The sequence below is a fragment of the Eleutherodactylus coqui genome, chromosome 4 (assembly GCF_035609145.1).
Source record: "Eleutherodactylus coqui strain aEleCoq1 chromosome 4, aEleCoq1.hap1, whole genome shotgun sequence".
NCBI classification, from domain to species: Eukaryota; Metazoa; Chordata; class Amphibia; order Anura; family Eleutherodactylidae; genus Eleutherodactylus; species Eleutherodactylus coqui.
Genome location: NC_089840.1, coordinates 284,008,444 through 284,017,792, shown reverse-complemented (window position 1 = coordinate 284,017,792; position 9,349 = coordinate 284,008,444). Strand labels below are relative to the sequence as shown.

The window sequence follows — 9,349 nt, the reverse complement described above, 5'->3', positions numbered from 1 at the left end:
ATTACACGGTAGTGAAGAAGACTTCTAGTGATGGCTGTCAGGCCCCGGTGTCTGATGGATGGGGAAGACCCCTGAGCCCAATCACAGGGCCTCCACCTCACCCCCTGATACTTGAGGAGATCAATGAGCAGAAGATCCTAGAACTCACCAACAAGATGATTGAGCTGCTGACTAGAGAGGTGATGCTGCTGGGAATGCTGGGACATTATACAGTAACACTATGGCGGTATAACGTGTCTGGGTGATGACGGTATCATTGTGTTGTCAGGTTCCTATAAGGTGTCAGGACTTCACTGTCTATTTCTCCATGGAGGAGTGGGAATATTTAGAAGGACACAAGGATCTGTACAAGGATGTCATGATGGAGGACCACCAGCCCCCCCTATCACCAGGTAATAGACAGGACTAAATCCACACAGCCTTTATTATTTGTATGTAGAGATTGAATTCAGTGGCTGTCTGTGTTTTCTGCAGGTAGATCCAGTAAGAGAACAGCAGCGGAGAGATGTCCCCGTCCTCTTCTTCCACAGGATGATCAGGTAGATGGAGAGAAGGTCTCATGAAATCTCCCCTCTGGTCTGTAGGACGGCTGGGAAGGTCTTGTGTTTAGTCTTATTATATGATTGATACTTGTGTAATGAGAAAGCTGGAGATGGCAGGATTACAGCCGACCGCAGACATTAGATCTCCGCATCTTATCACTATTTTCTGGTTCTGGAGACTTCTGGTTGGAATAAAGAAGCAACAGGTTGGAGTTATACAGGAGACCTGCAGCTATTTGGCCCAGATCACTACTGCTGTCATGTCATTCCGGCTCCTCATACTAATTAATGACCTTTTCTGGCCATATAAAACCTTCCACACGACTTCTCCAACTGTGTGATGACTTTTACAATATTTATTTCACAGCTGGTGAAACTGGAGGAAGATCTGATCCCTATTGATGCTACAGAGACACATGTGAGGGGGTATCAGCCGTGTACGGAGGGGATTCCTACAGATGACCCCCCAGGTGAGACTGCATGTAGAGAAGAGTCTGTGTTGTCGGGGTTTTCAGCTGTATATTCCCTTATTCAGCCAAAATCTATATATACAAAGGCAAAAGCCCTCACTGACTGACTGACTCGCCACTAGTTCTCTAACTTCCCGATGGCGGACAAACATGAAATTTGGCACAACGATTTTTTAGGTCCAAAATAGGAAAAGGAGTCATTACTCGATTATTCAATGTTAAGTGCAAAAAATAAGTTACCCCCTATGTTATATTACTTCCCGGAGTCGTACAAGCGTGAAATTTGGCATGAACATTCTTTGGGTTGTAAGTAGGAAAAGTCAAGGGGTGGCAACTTGATTATTCAATTATAAGTGCAAAAGTAAGTGACCTCATATGTAATGTAACTAATAACACACGCATGAACTGCACAAACATGAAATTTGCCACAACCGTTCTTTATGACCCAATGGGGAAAGTAAAGGGGTTGCAACTTCAATATTTAATTCTAAGCATGAAAAACTGAAAAGCCGCCATACATTACATAGTTCTTTTCTCAGAAACCATAAAGCCTAGGGAAATGATTTGTATACTGAGGAGAATATAACTGATCTCTGTGTGTATATACTCAGGAGAATCTACCTCACCTCTATGAGTATATACTGAAAGGCTATAAAGTACATAAGGAAGCGGCCATGCACTGCAGGGATGGAGTCTCTAAGGCTAAGAAGGGACTGCAACCTCCAGTCTGGGGGTAAATTTGAATAAAAAGGGGCGTTACTTTTAAAAGTAAAATGTGAGGAGAGTGGTAGGGGTTGCACATTCTGCAGAGGGACATTGCTACATGCAGTCTGAGGAGAATCTAACACTCCTATATGTGTATACATATTTTATTCCTTGGTTTTCAAGTAACTATGACTTCATTTTCCCTGCAAACAAAATGTAAACACCTGTACTAAATTAACTCGGGTGAAGCCGGGTATATCAGCTAGTATATATATATATATATAAAGATGAAAACACTCACTGACTGGCCACTAACTCTCTTACTTCCTGGTGTCGTATAAGCATAAAATTTGGCATGACCATTATTTTGGTCCTAAATAGGAAAACTAAAACATTCACAACTTGATTATACAATGCTAAGTGCAAAAGTAAGTGACCCCCTGTTATGTAACTTCCCAGTGTCGTACAAGTGTTAAATTTGCAACAACCATTCTTGAGGTCCTACATAGGAAAAGTAAAGGGGTCACAACTTGAGTATTCAATTCTAAGCTTGAAAAAATCTGTGATACATAAAGCTTAAGGAAATGATTTGTATAATCTACCTCATGCTATGTGTATATACTGCGGAGAAGCTACCTCACCTCTATGTGTATATACTGAGGAGAATCTACCTCACCTCTCTGTGTATATACTGAGGAGAATCTAATGCTTCTCTGTGCATATACTGAGGAGAATCTAATGCTTCTCTGTGTATATACTAAGGAGATGCTATCACACCTCTCTGTGTATATACTTTCGAGAATCTACCTCACCTCTGGGTGTATATACTGAGGAGAATCTACCTCACCTCTGGGTGTATATACTGAGGAGAATCTACCTCACCTCTGGGTGTATATACTGAGGAGAATCTACCTCACCTCTGGGTGTATATACTGAGGAGAATCTACCTCACCTCTGGGTGTATATACTGAGGAGGATCTAGCTAACCTCTATGTGTATATATTGAGGAGAATCTACCTCACCTCTGGGTGTATATACTGAGGAGAATCTACCTCACCTATGGGTGTATATACTGAGGAGAATCTAGCTAACCTCTATGTGTATATACTGAGGAGAATCTAGCTAACCTCTGGGTGTTGTAGCAATGCAGGGGAAACACACCAGGCCACGACCAAATGCTGAGCGTCTTTTCTTTATTCAGACTTGATGAACAAAACAAAAGTACTGGCATTCTCCAGATAACAGAAAGTTCAAGGAAAGTCCTTTTAAATAAGCAGTCCAGCAGTAGTAACACAAAAGTCTTTGTAAACGCTAATAGGGCAAAGTAAAGCAAACCCTCCCAGCAGCGTGGTGCAGTGTCTCCAGCTCAGCACTCTCTGTAAGCCTCTGCTGCTCACACAGGGCACACCTCCCTCTTCAGACTGCAACCTGCGCCCATTTCTGCACCTCACCTACTTGGGCCAGGTGGAACTGAGTACTGGAGTGAGAGACGGACCGGGTTTACCTCACAGATGCTAGTAGTCTCTGCGATATGTCCCGTCCGTCCCACGCTTTAACTCTCACTCTACTACAGTGTATATACTGAGGAGAATCTAGCTCACCTGCGGGTGTATATACTGAGGAGAATCTAGCTCACCTCTGGGTGTATATACTGAGGAGAATCTAGCTCACCTCCGGGTGTATATACTGAGGAGAATCTAGCTCACCTCTGGGTGTATATACTGAGGAGAATCTACCTCACCTCTATGTGTATATACTGAGGAGAATCTACCTCACCTCTACGTGTGTATATACTGAGGAGAATCTACCTCACCTCTGTGTGTATATACTGAGGGGAATCTAGCTCACCTCTGGGTGTATATACTGAGGATAACCTACCTCACCTCTGCATGTGTATATACTGAGGAGAATCTACTTCACCTCTATGTGTATACATATTTTATTCCTCTATTTCTCTGAAGTAACCACAGCTTCATAAAATGTTCCACGCAAGCAACAGATAAACACTTGTACCAAATTTACTTGCCCGAAACCTGGTATATCAGATGTGGATGATCTCCATCCTCTGCAGACTCTTCCATGTCTGTTACATGTGCTCCTTGTGAAGCTGCTTTTGTCTGTGAAGAGAACAGGGTGCCAATGGTGGACTTGCCAATTCCGGTGTCTCTGGCAAATGCTATTCAAGCTACATGGTGCTGGGATGTGAGCTCAGCTTCCACTACAGGCTCTTGGGCCCTCATGGTTCCCGCGGAGTCTGTTTCCAACAATTTGGTCATTAGTGAAGTGATGACAGCGAAGTCGAGAGGCGACTACTCCCTGCTAGTCCTCCTTGACCTGTTTCAGCATTTGACACTGTTGACCACAAACTCCTCCTTAACATGCTTTACTCTATCAGCCCTCCTTACTGGCCCTATTTACTTTCCACCTCCTCTCACTGTTGGGATGCCCCAGGGCTCAGACCTTGGTCCCCTACTCTTCTCTAAAGTCCCAATTGGACAAACCATCCGCAAACTCGGCCTCTAATTCCAGATCTACGCTGAGGACACCCAGCTATATGCCTCTTCCTGTGACACCTCAACACCATTCCTCCAAAATCCCACAGACTGTCTGTCTGCTGTCTCTAACACCATGTCCTTCCTCTTTCTCAAACAAAGCCTTTCCAATACTGACCACCTTGTGTTTCCACCCTCTGCTCACCGATCTCCCTCCAATATCTCCATATTGGTATCTGGCACCACTCCCAGACAGCACGCCAACTTCTTGGGCGTCATACCAGACTCTGACCTCTTCTTCAACCCCCACATCCAATCTTTGTCCCAAAAATGCCACCTGCTCCTCAGAAATATTTCTCAAATCTGGCTATTCCTCACCATGGACATGCTAAAACAGTTGTTGCCGCCCTCATCCATTCCCGACTTGACTACTGCTACTTGTTGCTCAACGGCCTTTCCACACCAGACCCTTCCTTCTTCAATCCATATTAGACACACCAGCTAGGCTCATTTTTCTATCCAGCCATTTCTCTGATGCCTCTGAACTATGCCAGTCATTGCATTGGCTGCCCATCCACTGCAGAACTAAATTTAAACTCCTCACCCTCACCCATGGCACATCGCTTCCCTTCTGTCCATTTATCACCCAGCCCACATACTCCGATCCGCTAACACATGCAGACTAAACTCCCCACTAATACAAACCTTACATGCTCGCCTCCAGGACTTCACCAGAGCAGCACCCATCCTCTGGAAAGCTCTACCCCAATGCATCTGGACAATCCACAATGCACAAAATTTCAGACTTGCCTTAAAAACGCACCTCTTCAGGGAGGCATACTAAATCTCCTGACCTAGTCCCCCTGCCCCTCCCTACAGCTCCCCACACCTTCCACCCTGCATATGACCTCTACCCCGGCACCTCCCTACCGATCCACCCGTTTGCTTCCTAATAACTGATTTACTCATGTAATTCCTGTACTGCCTATATCGCCTCCACCTCGTTTGTTTCAAATTGATTGTAGAAAAACATGTAATTTGTTGTATTGTCGGTTTTTTCCTGTGCTTGAAAGCGCTGCAGAACAAGTTGGCGCTATACAAATAAAGATTATTATTTTATAGTCTGCTGGGGGTCATTCTGTAGGGTTCTGGTACTACTTCTCCTGTTCCTCCTTGCACAAAGGAGCAGATCCGTGTCCTGATGCTGTGGATAGTGAGTTCAGGACAGTCCTTCGCCGTGTGCCTGCAGGCTGCAACGAGCACAAATCAGTCAGCAGTTCTGTAATAATCGTGGAATATACAGCAATAAGCTATACAAGCAGTTATGTTATTTCCCCTTAATGTTTTGGTAGAGCCACAGGCGCCGTGTAAGGAGAAGCCATCCTCATCCTGCATTCAGCTGCTCCTTCCATCTGCCCCCAGCTGATACCCCATGCACTATGTCAGGGTCTCTGCAACATCCAATCACTCTATCAGACCTGGACCCCCGTCCCCAGTGTTGCCTCGACACTTGTACAAGTACTATTATCATGTCCCTCTCCTCTGCTGCTGGAACCAGAAGGACTGGGCATGCTCAGTAGGAACTTCCCACATCATAGTACAAGTAACAGTCAGCTGGGTTAGTGAATGGCTACAAACATATCTGTGCCCACTGATAATGGCGGTGCCGGGCTTGTAAAGGCGTCTTTATTCCCCGGTTAGCCGCACATGATTAGCAGACTGTAGTTGCACCGCAGTACAGGGCAGTTTACAGCAGGGGGCGACAGCAGCTCGTATGCACGGCTCGTTTGGCTCCTGCGCTCTGTAATCTTACAAGCTGTATGAGCGCCCCCTGGAGGTAGGAAATTACCATCACTGCATGGGAGGAAATCAGCGCAGAACACGTCCTACAATGTGGAAGTAAAAAAGTAAGTTTATTGGGTAAAGTAATTGTCCCATTAGGATGTTATTAGTAGACTAGGCGCTCCACAAATTATTGTACCTGCAGTTAATGGGAAAACCCCTTTAACTATTTAATATTTTTACATATCTGAGCTTGAATAACTACGACAAAAAATATCTCCCGTTTTGGTGGAATAAATGTGCTAAGGATGGACGTCGCCCCTCGCTTGTTGTACTTATTCCAGACTCTGCCTATTCAGCCCCCCATGAATTTTTTTTAAATGTCTACAATCTGCTTTTACACATCAGCTACAGAACCCTCTGAAAACCTAAACCCACAGAAGGGGGCGGGGCCTTCTGGCCTTGAGCCTCTATCCTTCTTAGATCGTTCGACTGGCACTTCCACGGGAAGTCCAAACAATGGATTAAGCTAGAAACGGATATTGTTGGAACTTCTCTAAAAACGCTGCCTTGGATTTTTCCCTCAGCCAGACCCCACAACAATGTTAACTTTTCCCTCTTCGCCCCCGTTCTTGCAGTGTCCCGGCGCAGGGCCAGCCAGCTGCTGGTGAGACTGTCGTGGATTTCCTTTTGTGTCCAACGACTTGATTAATTAGGAATGTTCACACCCTTCCAGATTGAATGATTGAAGGTTGGGGGACCGTCCGAAGTAATCGCTCTGACACAAGTTCAGCTTATGAAAACTTCCTCAATTCTGCTTTATTGTTAGGCGCGCAGCTTCTTTTAAAGAGTTTAACATATCTGCCCATCTGGGCAGGTCAAAGATTACATAGATACAACGTATTGTTTAGTTATTGGATAAGCATCTTGCAATTCTTCCATCCTCCGGTCATCTGTTATTGGCCATCAGGTGGTAGCAGGAGGAGATGAATGGGTTGTCTTGGACCCACGTGTGGTTCCTTCGATATGATTGGATATTACAGCTTGAACTATTAATTGCACAAACCCCCCGTGTTATTTGCATACGTTTCCAGTAAAACTGCTTGGGTTATTATTGCGGTAGCTGCTTCAGACTGTGGTTATCTATGTCTGATTTTTACTTCTTCTAAAGTTACAAAACAGATGGGCAAAATATAGCGTGTCTGTGTTAAATATTAACTTGTCAGCGTTTTATGCTAAATATTGTCTTGTCAGCAGAGTTTAGGGAATAGAAGTTTCATTAAAGGAAGTAGAAGTAGATACATTGAATACATGAAAGAAGGCATATCTATATTTATATCAGTAATGGAAAAGTACTGGCATTCATTATACAGAATAAAAAAAGGTTCACTGTCCACTACAAAGGTCCACAATCCAAAATATAGATATATCGGGTTTCTATTACAAAACCACGGGCATATACAGCATGGCGGCCATGATGGGGTTGGGGTGGGGTTGCAACTTTTCCAGTTTGTTTGTAAATGTATTTTTTGTCCATCGGTACGAAGACACCTAATATTTCTTTGGTCAGTGGTGTTACGTGAAATAGTTTTTTGCTATTAATATTCATACGGTGATTGTTCACTCAAGTCTGTAATGCGTTTATTGTTCGGCCCACATATTTCAGGCCGCATGGACACTCAAGGAGGTAAGTAATATAGATTGATCCATAGTTTAAAAGATATTGTAGAATATAACTCTTATTCACATCTTGTATAAATATCTCCTTCCTGCTGTGGCAAATATTCTGGCAGCATTTACAATTTTCTATGCCACATCCAAAAGCGTCGTATATGCCCCTCACTCCCCCCCTCCACACACACATGGATGTACCTGGAATATGAGTTAGGATCTTCCATTTGGGTTGGTGGGAGGGTGCCAGTATATTTTTTAGTTTTATTTCTTCGAGTACCACTTGAGGTCGACTGGGGATATTGTCAGATAGAAAGGGCTCACCTTGTAGGATCCCCCAATGTTTCGATAGGATGTTCCTCAGGTGGGAAGGTTGAGTATTAATGTGGATTCAGAACAATGTTTTGGAGTTCTGCTCCTCAGTTTTCCCAGGTTTCTGTTGTGGATTCTCTAACTGGTCTTGTTGTTGCGCTCTTAGAATCACTGAACTCACCAGCACCCCTGGGTGCCCCTTCTCTTTAAAACACTTCTTTTATACATTAGATTGTTCATTAACTCCTTAGTGACGGAGCCAGATTTTGGAAATCTGACATGTCGTTCAACATAGCATAACTCCGTGAAGGTTTTGCATATCCAAGTGATTCTGACATTGTTTTTTCGCCACATGTTGTACTTCATTTATGTTGCAAAAATAGACCGATTTAATTCGTGTATGTTTATTAAAAGTACCAATACTGGAAAAAAAATTTTTTTAATTATCATTCTTTCACATTTTCAACTGTAATATGTGCAAACATACTGTACAAATTTTTGATAGGATATATATTTCCATCTGTTTACTTTATTCTAAATGCACATTTGAAAAACTTTTTTTTTTTTTTTGTTTTTTTTTAACCATTTAGATGACGTACAAATTTAACATTAAAACACTTTGTTTTCTTACAGCAAGCCAAGTTTGCAGAGGCTCATAGGTGTCACAATGATAGATATGACCCCATTTTAAAAACTACACCCCTTAATGTATCCACTTAGGGGGGTCGTGTTTTTTTTTTGACCCCACAGTTTTTTTTCAGAAATTAATTGAATTTAGAGAAGAAAAAAAAAAATTTCATATTTTTGCAAATATGTCATTTTAAAGACATTTTTTTCCTATAGTGCACATGAAAATGAGGATTGATACTCCAAAATGGATCCGCCTGTTTCTCCCGTCTTCAGAAATATACTCATTGTGGCCCTACTCTTATATATGGATGCACAACGGGGCCCAAAACGAAAGGAGTAGTCAGTGTCTTTCAGAACATAAATTTTGCTTGAAGGCGTTTTAGGCCCCATAGCACTTTTGTAGCGCTCTTGAGCATCCAAACCCATAGAGAACCCCCACAAATGACCCCATTTTAAAAACTAGACCCCCTTAACAAATTTATCTAGGGGTGTACTGCCCATTTTGACCCCATGGTTTTTGAATGAATTCAAGCAAAGCAAAAGGAAAAAATTGTGATTTTTAATTTTTTTGGACAATTCTGTCATCTTAAAAGCAGCGTTTTTTTGTACAGCACACACATGAATGAAGACTTGCACCCCAAAATGGATACCCCTGTTTGTCCCCTGTTCAGAATCATACCCATTGTGGCCCTAATCAATTTAAAGGACACATGGCTCGGCCTATAATGGAAGGAGCACCCGTTGG

General features: G+C 43.0%; 1 pseudogene; it reads left to right on the top strand.

Annotated features, from left to right (window-relative positions):
* Nucleotides 1-869: 869 nt before the first annotated feature.
* LOC136626734 (zinc finger protein 585A-like) overlaps nucleotides 870-9,349 on the top strand; it is a 74,745-nt pseudogene continuing 66,265 nt past the window's right edge.